This window comes from Mesoplodon densirostris, chromosome 12 (assembly GCF_025265405.1).
Source record: "Mesoplodon densirostris isolate mMesDen1 chromosome 12, mMesDen1 primary haplotype, whole genome shotgun sequence".
Taxonomy (NCBI): domain Eukaryota; kingdom Metazoa; phylum Chordata; class Mammalia; order Artiodactyla; family Ziphiidae; genus Mesoplodon; species Mesoplodon densirostris.
The window spans coordinates 68385124-68400989 of record NC_082672.1 but is presented as its reverse complement, the minus strand read 5'-3'; positions in this window follow the sequence as shown (position 1 = coordinate 68400989).

Here is a 15866-nt window from a genome sequence, read left to right as displayed (position 1 = left end):
CTAGTTCCCCGACCAGGGAATGAACCCAGGCCCCCTGCATTGGGAGCATGGAGTCTTACCCACTGGACCACGAGGGAAGTCACTCATCAATATTCATTTTTAAAGTTTCATAGACAGAAAGTAATCATCAGAAAATATCATGAATATATAAATTCTAGCCAATTATTGTTATCTACAAAGTTTTAAGCCTGAGGCCTGCTCTCTCTTAAAAAAGGGAAATTAATCACACAATAATAGAGATATCTTAAAGCCATAAGCACAAAACTAAAACTTTCTCCCTAAAGTATTAAAAGGGGAATAACTCGCACACTATGCAATTCAATATTTAACGTCATATCAGTGTAACACGTAAAACCATCTACAGTACCACTAATGGTAAGTGTCCAACATTTTGGGGGACATTCTAGCTAGAGAGAGATGCATGTAAACAAATCATTACTATATAGTTTCATTAGTGCTATGTAAAGACATTTGGAATACTGTGTAGGATATGATGGAAACAGATTAGTCCTCTGTAGGGAAAGGAGACTGCAATTTATTTTAGAGAAAATTGATGTTTGAGATATTTATTGAAGGATGAATACAAATTTACCAAGAAATAGAAAAATCAGGGCGTTTCAGAGAAAGTGAACCAGATGAGAAAAGGCACAGTGTGGCGGGAGCAGGATGGTGTGCTGAACTATGGGAGAGGGAAGAATGAATGTTAAAGAGGTTGGAATGGAAACTAGGAGACAAATGTTTAGAGGATTTGTATGTGTACCACGCCAAGGAGCTTTGGCCTAATCCTTTTGGCAATGGGACTCCATCACAAGTTTTTAAGCAGGGGATTATGAAGATCAGATCTGTGTTTTATAAGGATGATTCTGACAGAAATGCAGAGCATGAGATGGAAGGAGTAGTGAAGTAGAAACTGGTATAAGCAGATCAGTTAAAAGGTTCTTGCATGTGATATGTTTTCTCTCTCTCTTTTTTTTTAATATGTCTGGGAGTACATTCTTTTATTTATGTATATATGTATGTATGTATGTATTTAGTTGCGTTGGGTATTTGTTGCTGCACATAGTCTTTCTCTAGTTGCATCGAGTGGGGGCTACTCTTTGTTGCGGTGCGCGGGCTTCTCATTGCAGTGGTTTCTCTTGTTGAGGAGCTCGGGCTTTAGGCACATGGTCTTCAGTAGTTGTGGCACATGGGCTCAGTAGTTGTGGCTCGTGGGCTCTAGAGCACAGGCTCAGTAGTTGTGGCGCACGGGCTTAGTTGCTCCGTGGCATGTAGGATCTTCCTGGACCAGGGATCGAACCCATGTCCTCTGCATTGGCAAGCGGATTCTTAACCACTGCGCCACCAGGGAAGTCCCTGATATGTTTTCTCTTTAAAAAAATAATATTTCTTAAGTCAGATAGAGAAAGACAAATAGTATACGATCTCACTTACATATGGGTTCTTAAAAAATGGAGCTCACAGATTAGGAGAACAGATTGGTGGTTACCAGTTTCACTCAACAAAATGAGTGAAGGTGATCAAAGGGTACAAATCTCCGGTTATAAGAAAATAGGGCTTCCCTGGTGGTGCAGTGGTTGAGAGACCGCCTGCCGATGCAGGGGAAACGGGTTCGTGCCCCGGTCTGGGAGGATCCCACATGCCGCGGAGTGGCTGGGCCCGCGAGCCATGGCTTCTGGGCCTGCGCGTCTGGAGCCTGTGCTCCGCAACAGGAGAGGCCGCAACAGTGAGAGGCCTGCGTACTGCAAAAAAAAAAAAAGAAAAGAAAAGAAATCCTGGGGATGTAATGTGCAGCATGGTGACTATAGTTCACAATACTGTATTATATATTTGAAAGTTGCTAGAAGAGTAGATATTAAAAGTTCTCATTATAAGAAAACAAAAATTTGTATCTATGTGTGGTAATGCATGTTAACTATACTTTTTGTGGTAATCATTTCACAATATATACATACATCAAATCCTTATGTTATATGCCTAAAACTAATACAGTGTTATATGTCAAATATATCTCAACTTATATTTCTTAGCTTTGTTCACTGAAAAGGCTTAGAAACAATGACCAGTCAGTAGCACTCAGCACCCTGAGCACAGACTATGGTCTCTAAATATCATTTTCTCTTCAAAGGAGACATGACTTTGAAAGAGTGGCTAATGTCAGGTCTGGGGCAGGAAATGTACAAGATAAACCCGGAATAACTTGTCACATCAGAAGGAAAGAAGCCATCAAAGGCTTCTGGGGTCCTGTCAAAAGGATTCAAAAGACAATACTAGCTAAAGAAGGGATAATTTGAGTATTGATAATAATAGTAACTGTAACAAATTAAAACATATCAAATATCTGTAAGAGTGCAAGGTCATAACATACACTAAAAAGCAAGTCTAGTTGATCACCTTTTAAGCCTAACTTTTCTGTACAAATTTATACCTCAGGGAAACCCAAATGGTTGAGGAGGGAAGTCTTCTTTCCCAAAGTATTTCAGTCAGTAAAATAAAGGAGGGGGCTGGGAGGAGGTGGAGTGAATGGGGAGCAAGAGGGGTGGGCTGATGTCCAATCATGTGTGCCTGTACAATGGCATTCAACTCAGAAAAAAAGAAGGGGTGACCAACATGGGTGAACCGCAAACACATGATGTTGAGCAAAAGAAGCCAGATACAAAAGAATACATTCTGCATGATGCCATTTATATGAAGTTCAAAAAGAGTCCAAATTAATATATGGCGATAAAAATCAAGGAGATGATTGCCTTTAGGGAGTAGGGACTCCTGGAAGGGGGAATGAGGGAACTTTCTGAAGGTGATGAAGGTGTTCTATATCTACATTGGCATATTGGTTATACAGATGTATATAGTTGTCAAAAGTCATGAAAACATATACATTTACGATATGGGTACATCACAGAATGTATATATATATATATATATATATATATATATATATATATATATATATACATTTTTAAAATTTTTTTATTTGTTTTTTGGCTGCATTGGGTCTTCGTTGCTGCGTGCAGGCTTTCTCTAGTTGCGGCGAGCAGGGGCTACTCTTCACTGCGGTGCGCAGGCTTCTCATTGCGATGGCTTCTCTTGTGGTGGAGCACAGGCTCTAGGCATGTGGGCTTCAGTAGTTGTGTCTTGCGGGCTCTAGAGCGCAGGCTCAGTAGCTGTGGCGTTCGGACTTAGCCACTCCGCAGCATGTGGGATCCTCCCGGACCAGGGATCCAACCCATGTCCCCTGGCTTGGCAGGCGGATTCTCAACCACTGTGCCACCAGGGAAGTCCCCTATATTTTACCTTAATAAAAATGTTTCAGGACTTCCCTGGTGGTCCAGTGGTTAAGACTCTGAGCTTCCACTGCAGGGGGCATGGGTTCCATCCCTGGTCAGGGAATTAAGATCCCGCATGCTGTGCAATGCAGCTGAGAAATAAAAAGTTTCATAATTTTTTCTTAATTAAGAAGAGAAGAGGGGTAGTGGAAAGTAGTTTAGAGAAACTTTTTAAAATTGATCTCTCCATTCTCTGGGCCAGCTCCACTGGTGGCCTGCTTAGGTTGCCAGTGTCGGATGTTGTGGGGGTAAGTAGAGGGATCTCAGAAGTTTTCGTGAGCTGGGAGAGGTGTGGTTACTCCATAGAGCTCTGTGGTGGGCTTCAGTGCCACGGGAGGGCTTCAAGCCACCACAGAGCTTGGCTTCAGGCATCCTTGGAAAGCCACAAGCAGTGGTGGTGGAGCCATGGCTGGATGATGGGAATCCGGGCCCTGCCCTCTGCAGCCTCCAGCCAGAGTCCATGGTGTGTGCGCCTGTCATCGGCTTTTTAGTGGGTCTCACACTTGTTTAGACTTGTCTAGTTGTCTGGAAGCTGGCGCCATGTGAAATGGGAAATGCTGCTTTCACAATGCTGGCTGAAATTTCACAAACACTGGCAGCACAAATTCAAGAGAAGTGTCAACTCCTTGGCAAGGATGGCACTGTTCAAAGGGGGACTGTAGCAACTGAGTCATCTTTGGAGGATATTAGCCTAGAGAAAGAGTCAACAAAAATTCAGAGCCTGGCGGACACCTATGGAATGCTGATGAGTACCAACTCTATCCTGAAGGAGGAAATAATAAAATAATACTTCCCTAATAAAAGAAGTAGATGAAAGGTCCAGACACTCCAGAAAAAAGGAGCTGATGGCTGAAGTCGCAAGAATGATCTGGTCACTGAACTAGGAGTCACCACATCTCAATAAATTTTCCAAACAATAACTCCCTGTTGTCCCTCCAGATGGTGGGCCTTGGTCTGAAAGCAGAAGCCTCCTGTGCTGCCAGGCCACATTCACCCACCTCCCTCCAATATGTTATCGTCACTCCAGATGCAAGCAGTTCCTGTAGAGACCTCTTTTTCCTTCTCATCCTCCTCTGGGAAGAGCTTATAGAGCCCCCTTCTTGGGCTGGAGTTTCTCCTCTACCCTCAAATCCTAAAAACAGAACTGAGTTCCTTTGAAGTTAGTCCAAACTTCAAATGAACCGACTATGGGAACCAACATCAAGAAACTAGAGACTTTTAAAATCAGCTCTCTTCAAAATGAATTTTAATCTAATTTGCTAACATTTTAAAAACTTAAAGTGGGGGGGTTCCCTGGTGGCGCAGTGTTTGGGAGTCCACCTGCCGATGCAGGGGACACGGGTTCGTGTCCCAGTCCGGGAAGATCCCACATGCCGTGGAGCGGCTTGGCCCGTGAGCCATGGCCGCTGAGCCTGCACGTCCGGAGCCTGTGCTCCGCAATGGGAGGGACCACAACAGTGAGAGGCCCGTGTACTGCCAAAAAACAAAAACAAAAACAAAAACTTAAAGGGCCATACTTGTGCTCATAATAACAATCAATAGAACTTTAGTTCTCAGAATAGGGTTTGTATTATATAAATGTTATAAATTATTTTTACTTAATTTTTCTCTATACATAATATAAATATTTGTTTTATTTAATTATACGTGCAGTTTATCAATAGCATACAATTCCAAAAGGATTCTATAGATCTTTAGAGGGTCCCAAGCAGGATTGAGCCCAAGCTGTACAGGGTGATAACCATTCAATGACACACATTTTATTGGCTTTCTCTCCTTGCCTGTATCACTCTCCATTTTCTGGGATTACCTTCCAAATAAGTTACATGCACCTGAGACTATGTCTCTGGCTCTGCTTTCAGGGGAAACTAAGCTAAGATGGACATTGGAATGTACAGCCAGCCACATAATTTATAACTAGGCCCTTCGGGCTGACTTTCCCTTGCCTTCTACTACAAGGGGCGTGGACACTGTCATCAGTAAATGAAGCTTAGTCACATCTTTCTGAACTGCAGTCCCCGTTGTTAGAAAGACAGCATGTAATGGGGACAGTGTCATCTCCAGGCAGTGGATGCCTCTGGTCCATGAATTCTCTAGACCCCTCCCATCCCGCCCCCTTTCACACGTTCCTGAATGTATCGGTCACATTAAATCAATGAGACTAACTGAGCTGCTCCTTCCTTATTCCACTGTTTCTCTGACATCACCCAGGAAATGACTGGAACCTTTGGTCTTAGCTGTCCCTCAACTGTGGTGCCGTCTCAACCAGTGTCTGGCAGGCTAGTAATTCGTTTTCAGTAGAGAAGTAGCAAGCAGCTACACTGGGTAATTTTAGGGGCCAAGAGCCTCGAGTTCTACACTTAAGCCAATCCTGATATACGTCAGAGACCATCTCATTAGAGCATTTATTGCACCCATCAATCTTGTGGTGCAATAAACAACAAGACCGAGCAGAGTACAGCATAGAATACCAAGCATGAACACTGTCTTATTTATTTATTTATTTTTTAGTCACCTGCAGCCTTTCAGGCCAACATATGCTTCTCTGAACTGAGAGCTTTGGAAGTAACATATACGTTAGCTGCAAGCATCTCTGGGACTTACACTCACAGGCCTTTAGATCGCCAATAAAGGCGACCTTGCAGAGACATTCTTAAAAGTCTAGTGATTTTTGGCTCTCTGTTTTCATTTAAGAGAGAAACACCAAAAATGGCTTGGAAACTTGGTCAGGATGTGTTAACTAGTGGCTTCACTGTACAGTTTACTGTAGACCTGTACTCAGGCCTTACTTTGTAGATGCCCAAATGTTAGCGTCTGTAGGGTTTTTTTCTCTTGGGCTAGTTTTCTGTTTGTTTGTACTGTTGTTATTGTTCTGTATTTCAGGAGAGGGTGTAAGCCTGGCTGCTATTATCCTAGGAGTTGAGTAAGGGCAGGGGACTAAAGTTCTCACAACTCAGTATGTAAAATTTAACTTTACCTCCCTATTTTACCTTTTGGCTTACTTCCCTGAAATATTCCTGAGGCTAGAGCTCTGTTTCGATTTTTCCAGTGAGAATACCTGGAATGTCTTCTTCTGTTGGGGTGGGAACGGTTTAGGTGCCTGGCTATGCAATGTTAGGGCTGGCATCTAGAGAGCTAGCTGCTTTTTGTTAGACTTTCAACTAATCTTGTTTTTAATCCACACCCCATTCAAAGTGACAGGTGCCTCCAATTCTGCAGCCGTTCTTGTCTTGCTTTATGGCTTTTCCGACTGCAGATGCTTAAATTTCAGCTTTCTCTGCTTTTTTAAGTTTCCCCTTGTCCACCTGCTTGCCATTTTCCAAGTTGTATTCTAGCAGCAAATCACCTATCTGAAAAGACTACCTATCTCAGCCTCCTTTGCATATAGTTCTGGCTAAAGGGGAAATGCTATGAGAAACATCAGGAATGGCCCCTTAACGGGATTTGATTCGGCTGTGGAGCACATCCTTTTACCCTTCTCTTCTCCCTTCTTCCTACTGCCTGGAATGTGGACATGATAGCTAGAACGCCAGCAATTATCCTGAACTCATGAGGGAAGCTTGAGGAAGGAAGCCACATACTGAGGATGACAGAGCAGAAATATAGGAGCCTTGGTCCCTGGTGGCTGTGGAGTTACCCCGGAACTAACGGTGGACTTCTTTTATACTAACAATAATTCTGATAAATTCTATCATGTACAATTTCCTTCAAAAGAGGGGGAAAGTCTATGATACACTGATAATTGTGTCCATTGCATTACTGAGTACGTTGCCGACAGGACAGAAGTTCCTTTTTGACCAGGAGGATAAAAATAGACTTCTCTCTCCCTAACAATTTTACATACCTAGTGATTGGAAGAGTTTCCAAGAGACTGACTCATACCTCCTTTCCTTTTAATCTTTGTATATATGGTGCCATCCACGGCAGGATAAAGTCACGTTGCAACGTAACCTCTGGCCCTGCACCTTTACGTGACAGGATCCCAGGTGAGTTGGCACGGAGGGCAGTAGGAATATTCCTGGGCGCCATTTCTATTCCTGGGTGGCTAGCAATACTTACCTGTACGCAGAAATACTGCATCACACATAACCACGTTCCACGAAAACCAAACCAATGTATGCTCAGTTCAACTTCCCATTAACTGGATCCCATTAACTGGCCACACTGTGGCCATTCCAATGTGACATGACTAAGGGAAGTCTATCAGAAGGAACATCAGAATGGGAGGAAATAGAGGTCTTAACTGATCGTGATGGAAATATCTTCGGCGCATTTTACTCAAACATATGACCACATGAGATCATTTCTAGGCCCTTAATGGGCTTGGAAGGAGTCTGTGTAAGTGAGGGACCCTGAAGCTTAAGCTCCATTAGCTTCACAGTATATTTGCCTTGGGTAGGACAGGTGGAATAACATTTAACAAACAGGGACACTTAGTTTATTTATGCTGTTGCTATCACAGTACTAGGAGAAACAACAGTCACTATGCCCCAAATTTCTTGTGTTGAATGGGACTCGGGGACATTCTTTTATTCACAAACCCAACACTTCTCTGTGGTCTTAATCACTGGCTTCCGCATAAATTCCTCCCAAATTTCACTTCTGTTTCTCCTTTTTTGTGTGTGGTTGCAGGAACTTCAAACTGTGAGGGCTCATCCTCTTTGTTGGACCTATTTCCAAGTATCTTGCTGACCAAGACACATTCTTAGCAAATGAGTCATGTTTACCTAAATCTGCTAATTCAGTACCATTTATTTCTAACTTATTAATACACAAAGTAGTTTTCAAACACATATATCCACATGATGCTTTAATCCTTTATATAACTTCTATCCAGATCTATCATGCATAATTTTATACTCAGAAAAGTTCCATGTTTTATATACTTATTAATTTTATAAATTTCCTCAGAATATATTCTTCTTTTGATCAGTTCTACACTTCATTATAAGTTAAAGAAAATGGCAGTGTAGCAATGGGATGGTGGATATTTTCTCTGGTATGAGTAGCAGAGGCTAAAAGTAGAACCATTACTACAGTACTTTCACCTTACAGAGCAATCGATATTTTTCATAAGATTTTTCCTCCGGATTGTTCTGTCAGCTTTTTAGGTTTTTCAACTTGCACAGGCTTGCTGTACTATCAGAATCGTGGGTTGGCTTAGCTGATTCTCTGTAGAGAATAACTGCTAATAATTGCTGTTTCAGAAAACAAGTCAACCAAAGTTAACTAACAAACACTTGCTGAGGTTCTATATTGATTTAAAAATATACAATAAAGCTAATGGAAATATTAGTACTGTCCAAAAGGGACATAAGAAGCACTTTATAGAAAGAATTTAGGAATTTGAAACTAGATTCTAGGTTAAGGTTTGAGGGGTTTGTTTATTTCACTGTGTTAGTATTTGAAGATCAAATTATCTTGGCTTAGCAGCTATGATGCATCATCCTATTGTGCAATGTAGAAACTCAGGTTTAATATGATCTCACATAAAACTCATTTAGTCATTAACTGAAAATAGACAAATAGGCTGGTCATGGATTGGCAATTTTGGCCTTTTTACTTATTTAATTTAGCCTAGTTTGTTTTCTTCAATTTCGCCTTCATTGTGTATCCTTGGGTTAAAAAAGTGCATATTTGTTTGTGTGTTTAATTGTATTTATTGCAGACTTAATTTTAAAAATAAAGCTATTTAGATAAGACTACAGCAGTAGTAACATTTCACAGCTGCAAAATGTCTCCTTATTCCCCCTCTTTTTCTCTGACTCCCGTTCATACACATTGCATTGTTAGTTTCTCTTAATAGTTTCTCTAGTATTCTAAAATTATGTGGTATAAGGTCTGTCTCTTTTAATGATGAATATAAACCTTGGACATTTCAGTGTAGTAACTTTAACTCCAGGCCTTTTATTCCCACTTCAAATATAATTTTGGTTCACTTCCATTCAGTGGTATACACTGTTCCATGATTAACTTTGTTCTGTGCTAAACTCTGGTATTAAATGTTATGGTCAAATCTGGGCTTCAAAGCTTTCAAAGCAACACGATAGATCCATATTACATGTCCTCATGATTGCAGATCTCTGCATGGTCAAGTGTTCCTGGAGAAAGAAACTGACCTCTTGGCAACAACAACTCTTGGGTAAAATTATAAACTAATTTTGGACAAGTGAAAAAACAAGAGCATCAGTTGCTGCCATTCGGTATGAATTAGACAATGATAAAATATTTGTTTTTGTGAAATGATAATAGAAGTGGCATTCTAGATTTTAAAAAATTGGCCAGCTATCATATTTGCCTGAAAAAATTAAAATATTGAATGAAATATCTCTTCTCTCATAATTCAGCTTGAATAAATTTTTCTCCTAAGCCATATTGATTTATAACAAAGGAAGCTAGTTTTAGTGAAGCTGAGTAGCTTATAATAAGAACAATAATTAAATTTTGTTAGTTGACATAAAATGTATTAGAGCAAATAGGACTGTGAAATGCAGCTTTTGAGGAACGCTTTAATCTGATTCGTATTTATCACTATGAAAAAACATGGAATTTCAAGGAATGACCTCTTGAAAGGAAATGAACATTTTCAATTCTAATGTTATCATAAATGTATATTAAGAATTTTTAATTTCTCACGAAAAATACTCGGGAAGCCCTTATGAAAAATTCATCTAATTCTGTTAGGTGTTTACCATACGTGTCTCTTTTTAGAAATACTTATTATTATAGCCTATAACGAAATATCAAAATAAATCATCTGCTTTACTGATATGTAGTTAGCTTGGACTGCTGGTGTCTGGTATGTGTTATGGACTGAACTGTGTTCCCCCACATTTATAGGTTGAAGCCCTGACCCCCAGTGTGATTGTCTTTGGAGATAGGACCTTTAGGGAAGTAATAAAGGTTAAATGAGGTCATAAGGATGGACTCCTTATCTAATAGGATTGGTGTCCTTATAAGTAGAGGAAAAGACACCAGATACCTCTCTTTTTCTCTTTTTCCACCCTACTCCCTCTCTTCCTCCCCAGCAGAGATGGAAGGTCATTTGAGGGCAAAGTGAGAAAAATGGCTGTCTGCAAGCCAGGAAGAGAGGCCTCACCAAATACCAATCCTGACAGCAACTTGATCGTGGACTTCTAGCCTCCAGAGCGGTGAGTAAATAAACTTCTGTTGTTCAAGCTACCTAGGCTCTGGTATTTTGTTACGGCAGCCTGGGCAGACTAACATAGTAGATAGAGGCACAATACAGACATAAAAGGGCTGTACATTTTATAAAATTCTGAATCTGCAGATTGGCAAGTGTGGAGATGGCAGCACCAGATTCACCCTGGAAAGCATCAAAATACCACTTTTGAACAGAGGCGATATGTCCAGTTAAAACATTACAGCATAAGTAATTTGATGGTGGTGATGCATCGACTTCATTCAGATGGTCACGAAATTACAGATGCTAACAGTATTTCAAGAACTGCAGAAGAGACTGGGGACTTGCAATTTCTATCATTGTTGATATTTCGATTATTGTAGAAATTCTATTATTTTCTTTCAAAGCACTTTGGATGCCTGGACTTTTGCAAATGGAGAGATGCAAGGCAAGGGCTTGATACTCTTATAATTAACATTTTTGAGTGCTTACATGGTTACACGCCAGGCCCTGTTCCAAGTGTTTACATAAACTGACTTTGTTTAATTCAGATTAACAACCTACCTGTGAGATTGCTATATAGGGACCATTACTTCCATTTTACAGATGAGGAAACGTTTACGATGTATTACATTTAAAGATCAGAGGGACTTCCTTAGTAGCACAGTGGTAAAGAAGCTGCCTGCCAATACAGGGGACATGGGTTCGATCCCTGGTCCGGGAAGATCCCACATTCCACGAAGCAACTAAGCCTGTGCGCCACAACTACTGAGGCCACGTGCTGCAACTACTGAACCCCGCACGCCTAGAGCCCGTTCTCTGCAACAAGAAAAGCCATCGTAATGAGAAGCCCACGCACTACAATTTAGAATAGCCCCCGCTCGCCACAACTAGAGAGAAAGCCTGCTCGCAGCAATGAAGACCCAACGCAGCCAAAAATTAAAAAAAAAATAATAATAATAATAAATAAAAATCAGAAATAAGGAAAATGATATTTAAAAAGAAATTAAGAGAGCAAAAGGGAGAGTGGGGATGGGAGGAAACAATCAGAATCTAGGTTGTGCTAGGTCCTTTTTTCTCCCCACCCATGATCAACTAAATCACAGTGAAAAGCATGTCTTACTAGTAAATTGTGCTTTAAAAAAGAAGATATTTTATTGAAGCCGATAAGCAGCATGATTAAAGAATGGGATCCTAGGGGAGTATCTTTACCCTAGAATGGGTCTTACCCATAACTGAGTCTAATCTCCTCATTTTACAGGTGAGGACCTGAAGGACCCAAGGAGACACGGGTAAAGTGTCAAAGACCCGGATGAGATCCGTCTCTTGTTGCTACATAAACAGAGGTTACACAATTCAGAGTCATGTTTTAAAAATGCAAATTCAACTATAATTTGTTACCATAACCACTAATATTCAAATGTTCTCAGCTATTTCTTAAGCTAAGCTAGGAACTATCCCTAGAGTTGAGCAAAGTCCCCTGAAACCTTTTAACTTGGAAATCACCATGCTATGGGAGAAATATCTACAACACTCGGAAAGGCTTTGAGGTTCTCGCAGGCACTTCTTTTTCAATAAGCCACTTGATTGACGTATGAATGACATATAAAGAGCTATACATATTTAACGTATATGACTTGATGATTTTGGATATAAGTATATACCAGTGAAACCATCACCACAGTCTATGCCATAAACATATCCGTCACCTTCAAAAGTTTCCTCCTGCCTTCTTCATTATTATTAATTTTTGTGATAATGACACTTAACATAAGATCTACTCTCTTAGCCAATTCTTAATATTGTCAACACAGGCACTATGCTGTTCAATAGAAAAGGACTTTTTCACCTCGCATAACTGAAACTTTGTACCCTTTGACCACTTCTCTCCAGCCACTGAACCCTCTAGCTTTGCTCCCCTTTCAATTTAACCAAGTGCCAGAAGCTTATTTTGTGTCATATTAACAAACAGTAAATACTTAAAATGTTATCTAGTAAAAAGACTTAACTTGGCTTTTGTATCTTTTCTGGTCTGCTACAAGTTTCCACCATTGTCTCCTCTTTCCTTATTTTGGTCTCACACTTTGTAGCAAAACAGAAGAGGAAGCACTTTATGTAGAAGGCCTTTGGGAACATTGTAATTGTATCTTTCCTAATCCGTTTTATTTGCTTCCGATTTCATGTTCCATCATACCTCTAATTGTTAGATGTTTCTTAATTTTTAGACCACACATTTTAATATTTACTTATGGCTCTTCATTACCACATCTTTTATAAAACATCTTGAGTATTTTAAGCACCCGGTGACCATCCACATAATCCATTCCTGCTAGCAACTTAAAATAAGTAACACAGGGGCTTCCCTGGTGGCGCAGTAGTTGAGAATCTCCCTGCCGATGCAGGGGACCCGGGTTTGAGCCCTGGTCTGCGAAGATCCCACATGCCGCGGAGCAACTGGGCCCGTGAGCCACAACTACTGAGCCTGCGCGTCTGGAGCCTGTGCTTGGCAACAAGAGAGGCCGCAACAGTGAGAGGCTCACGCACCGCAATGAAGAGCGGCCCCCGCTCGCTGCAACTAGAGAAAGCCCTCGCACAGAAATGAAGACCCAGCACAGCAAAAATAAATAAATAAATAGATTTATTTAAAAAAAATAATAAGTAACACCAAAATAACTGAGAAGTTTGAGAGGTGAATCCTTAGTAGATACGCGCATGGTGAAAGTGTACACATTGCTTAAGAGAGGAATCTCTTGAAGGACCCTCAAGCACTGCATTGGGTCCAAGTTCTAAATGTTGTATCAAGAAGGGCAGGGGAGCCAAGAAAGTTCTCTCCATTTTCCCAAACCATAACCTTAGGAGAGAAATGTTCTCATCCAGCACAAGCCAGGCTGTGTCTTCAGAGTGTTGTAGTCTACCAGCCTTAGGGAATCAGGCAGAGGAGAAGCCTTTCCTCTGAGAGAACCTCACTGTCCTCATTTCAGTAACGGTTATGTTCAGCAGAGCCGCTAATCTCATTGCCAAGAGGGAGGGAAGTCAAAGGGAGCCTCAAGTAACTTAGTACCAGGACATTCCAGGCTTTAAAATAGCTGCCTTTACCTCATGGGTCATTTGAAGAAATCTATATAGAACTTGAAAACAAGCTGTAATAGAACCTTACCCAACAGAAGCAAGGTCCCGCCAGACATTTTTGCTCATTGCCTTTGCTTTTATTTTCCAGAGTTTCTTCCTCACCTTACATTTTTTCCTGCCTACTCACTCACTCCCTGGATGGTTTAATTCTCTTCTGGGTATAACCATTATGCATAGTAGATACATGGACATGCACTTTCCTTAGCTCCTCCACTTTCCTTAGTGCCACTGCTAGTCTTTTGGATGGTGGCATCCACCTCCTCTAACACACATCCATCCACTGGCCCCTTACACTCCCATTGCCCCTACGTGGTTGAATGATTTTACCATCAACCCAGCTGTTCACACTAGAAAACTCAGTCATCCTGCCTCCTTTTCTCCATCATGCCCCCTTCGTCCAAACACATTCCATCAGACATCAGGTTTGGCCACTTCTGCCTGTGGAATGTTTCTGGATTCCAGGGACTTTGCAGGAAGCTTTTAGCTTGTCTCAGCTCAAAGTCTCTCTGTTTCCATTTATCTTGCACATTGGCATCAATTATTCTTCCAGAACAAAAATCTGGTTTTACTTTTCTCCTGCTTAATAACATCTGATAGTTATCCACCATCTGGATAGAGTTTTATCTCTTTAACAATGTATACACAATTCCTCTATGTCCCTTCCCCACTCCATCAAAATTCACCTTTCTCCCCACCTGTTCTCTTGGTTCACTGCTTTCTACCAAATGACAGCCAGCTTTCCCAACACCTTAGCCCAGAAGTGGTTTCTTTTTTTTTTTTTTTTTTTTTTTGCGGTATGCGGGCCTCTCACTGTTGTGGCCTCCCCCGTTGCGGAGCACAGGCTCCAGACGCGCAGGCTCCCGACGCGCAGGCTCAGCGGCCATGGCTCACGGGCCCAGCCGCTCCGCGGCATATGGGATCCTCCCAGACCGGGGCACGAACCCGTATCCCCTGCATCGGCAGGCGGACTCCCAACCACTTGCGCCACCAGGGAGGCCCCAGAAGTGGTTTCTTTTCTTTTCTTTTTTAAATATTTATTTATTTGGCTGCATCGGATCTTAGTTGCAGCACGTGGGATCTTCCTTGCGGCACATGGGATCTTTTAGTTGCGGCATGCGGGATCTAGTTCCCTGACCAGGGATTGAACCTGGGTACCCTGCATTGGGAACGTGGAGTCTTAACCACTGGACCACCAGGGAAGTCCCCAGAAGTGGTTTCTTTTTTTTCTTTTTTAAAATAAAATTTATTTATTTATTTATTTATGGCTGCATTGGGTCTTCATTGCTGCGCGTGGGCTTTCTGTAGTTGCGGCGAGCGGGGGCTATTCTTCATTGCGGTGCGAGGGCTTCTCACTGCGGTGGCTTCTCTTGTTGCGGAGCATGGGCTCTAGGTGTGTGGGCTTCAGTAGTTGTGGCTCACGGGCTCTACAGCGTAGGCTCTGTAGTTGTGGCACATGGGCTTAGCTGCTCTGCAGCATGTGGGATCTTCCCGGACCAGGGCCTGAACCTGTGTCCCCTGCACTGGCAGGCGGATTCTCAGCACTGCGCCACCAAGGAAGTCCCAGAAGTGGTTTCTTAATGTGCTATCTAGTTTTTCATTCCATTTCTTTTTCTGGGTTCTCAACATATTTTTTTCTTCTCATTTAGATCATGCTTTGCAAGACTATGTTGAGGATTTTATTTTATTATCTTATTTTATTCTAATTAAAATAATATCAACCATATCCAAGTCTGTTGTCTTGCCAAAAAGGGTTCTGAATCTGAAGTCCAGAATAATATCCAGTCTAGTCTTGTACAATTTGGCTAGTATTTCAGCCATGGACAACGTTGCTTTCCCAACGTAAAGGAAATATTTGATCTACTATCCCCACCAAAGCACTCATTTGTCATGAATTTGCTGTCCTTAAAGTTATGGAGTTGGGTGTCATGGCGGCTGGTTTTCTGAGCAGTGAGAGAAGAGGTATCTTTCTACTTTAAAAACCAGTTCTTTGATGAGAACTCTTTCTACCCACCTTCCCTCCAAAGCAAAGGTCAAAATTAACAACTTAATACTAAACTCTGGGTATTGTATTATTTTTTTCAGATATAGCACCTACTAAAGGAAGAGAAGTAGTCTCCATTTTTTTAATGTTTCTGGTAAAAAGAATTACAGGCTCCTTAGTAGCAGCACATAGAGGTAGACAGTTGTATGAACATTATGGATATAAATGAAAGTGATAGTAAGAATTACTGGGTTGATCAGATTCAAGAAGGCCATATGTCCTATTCTAT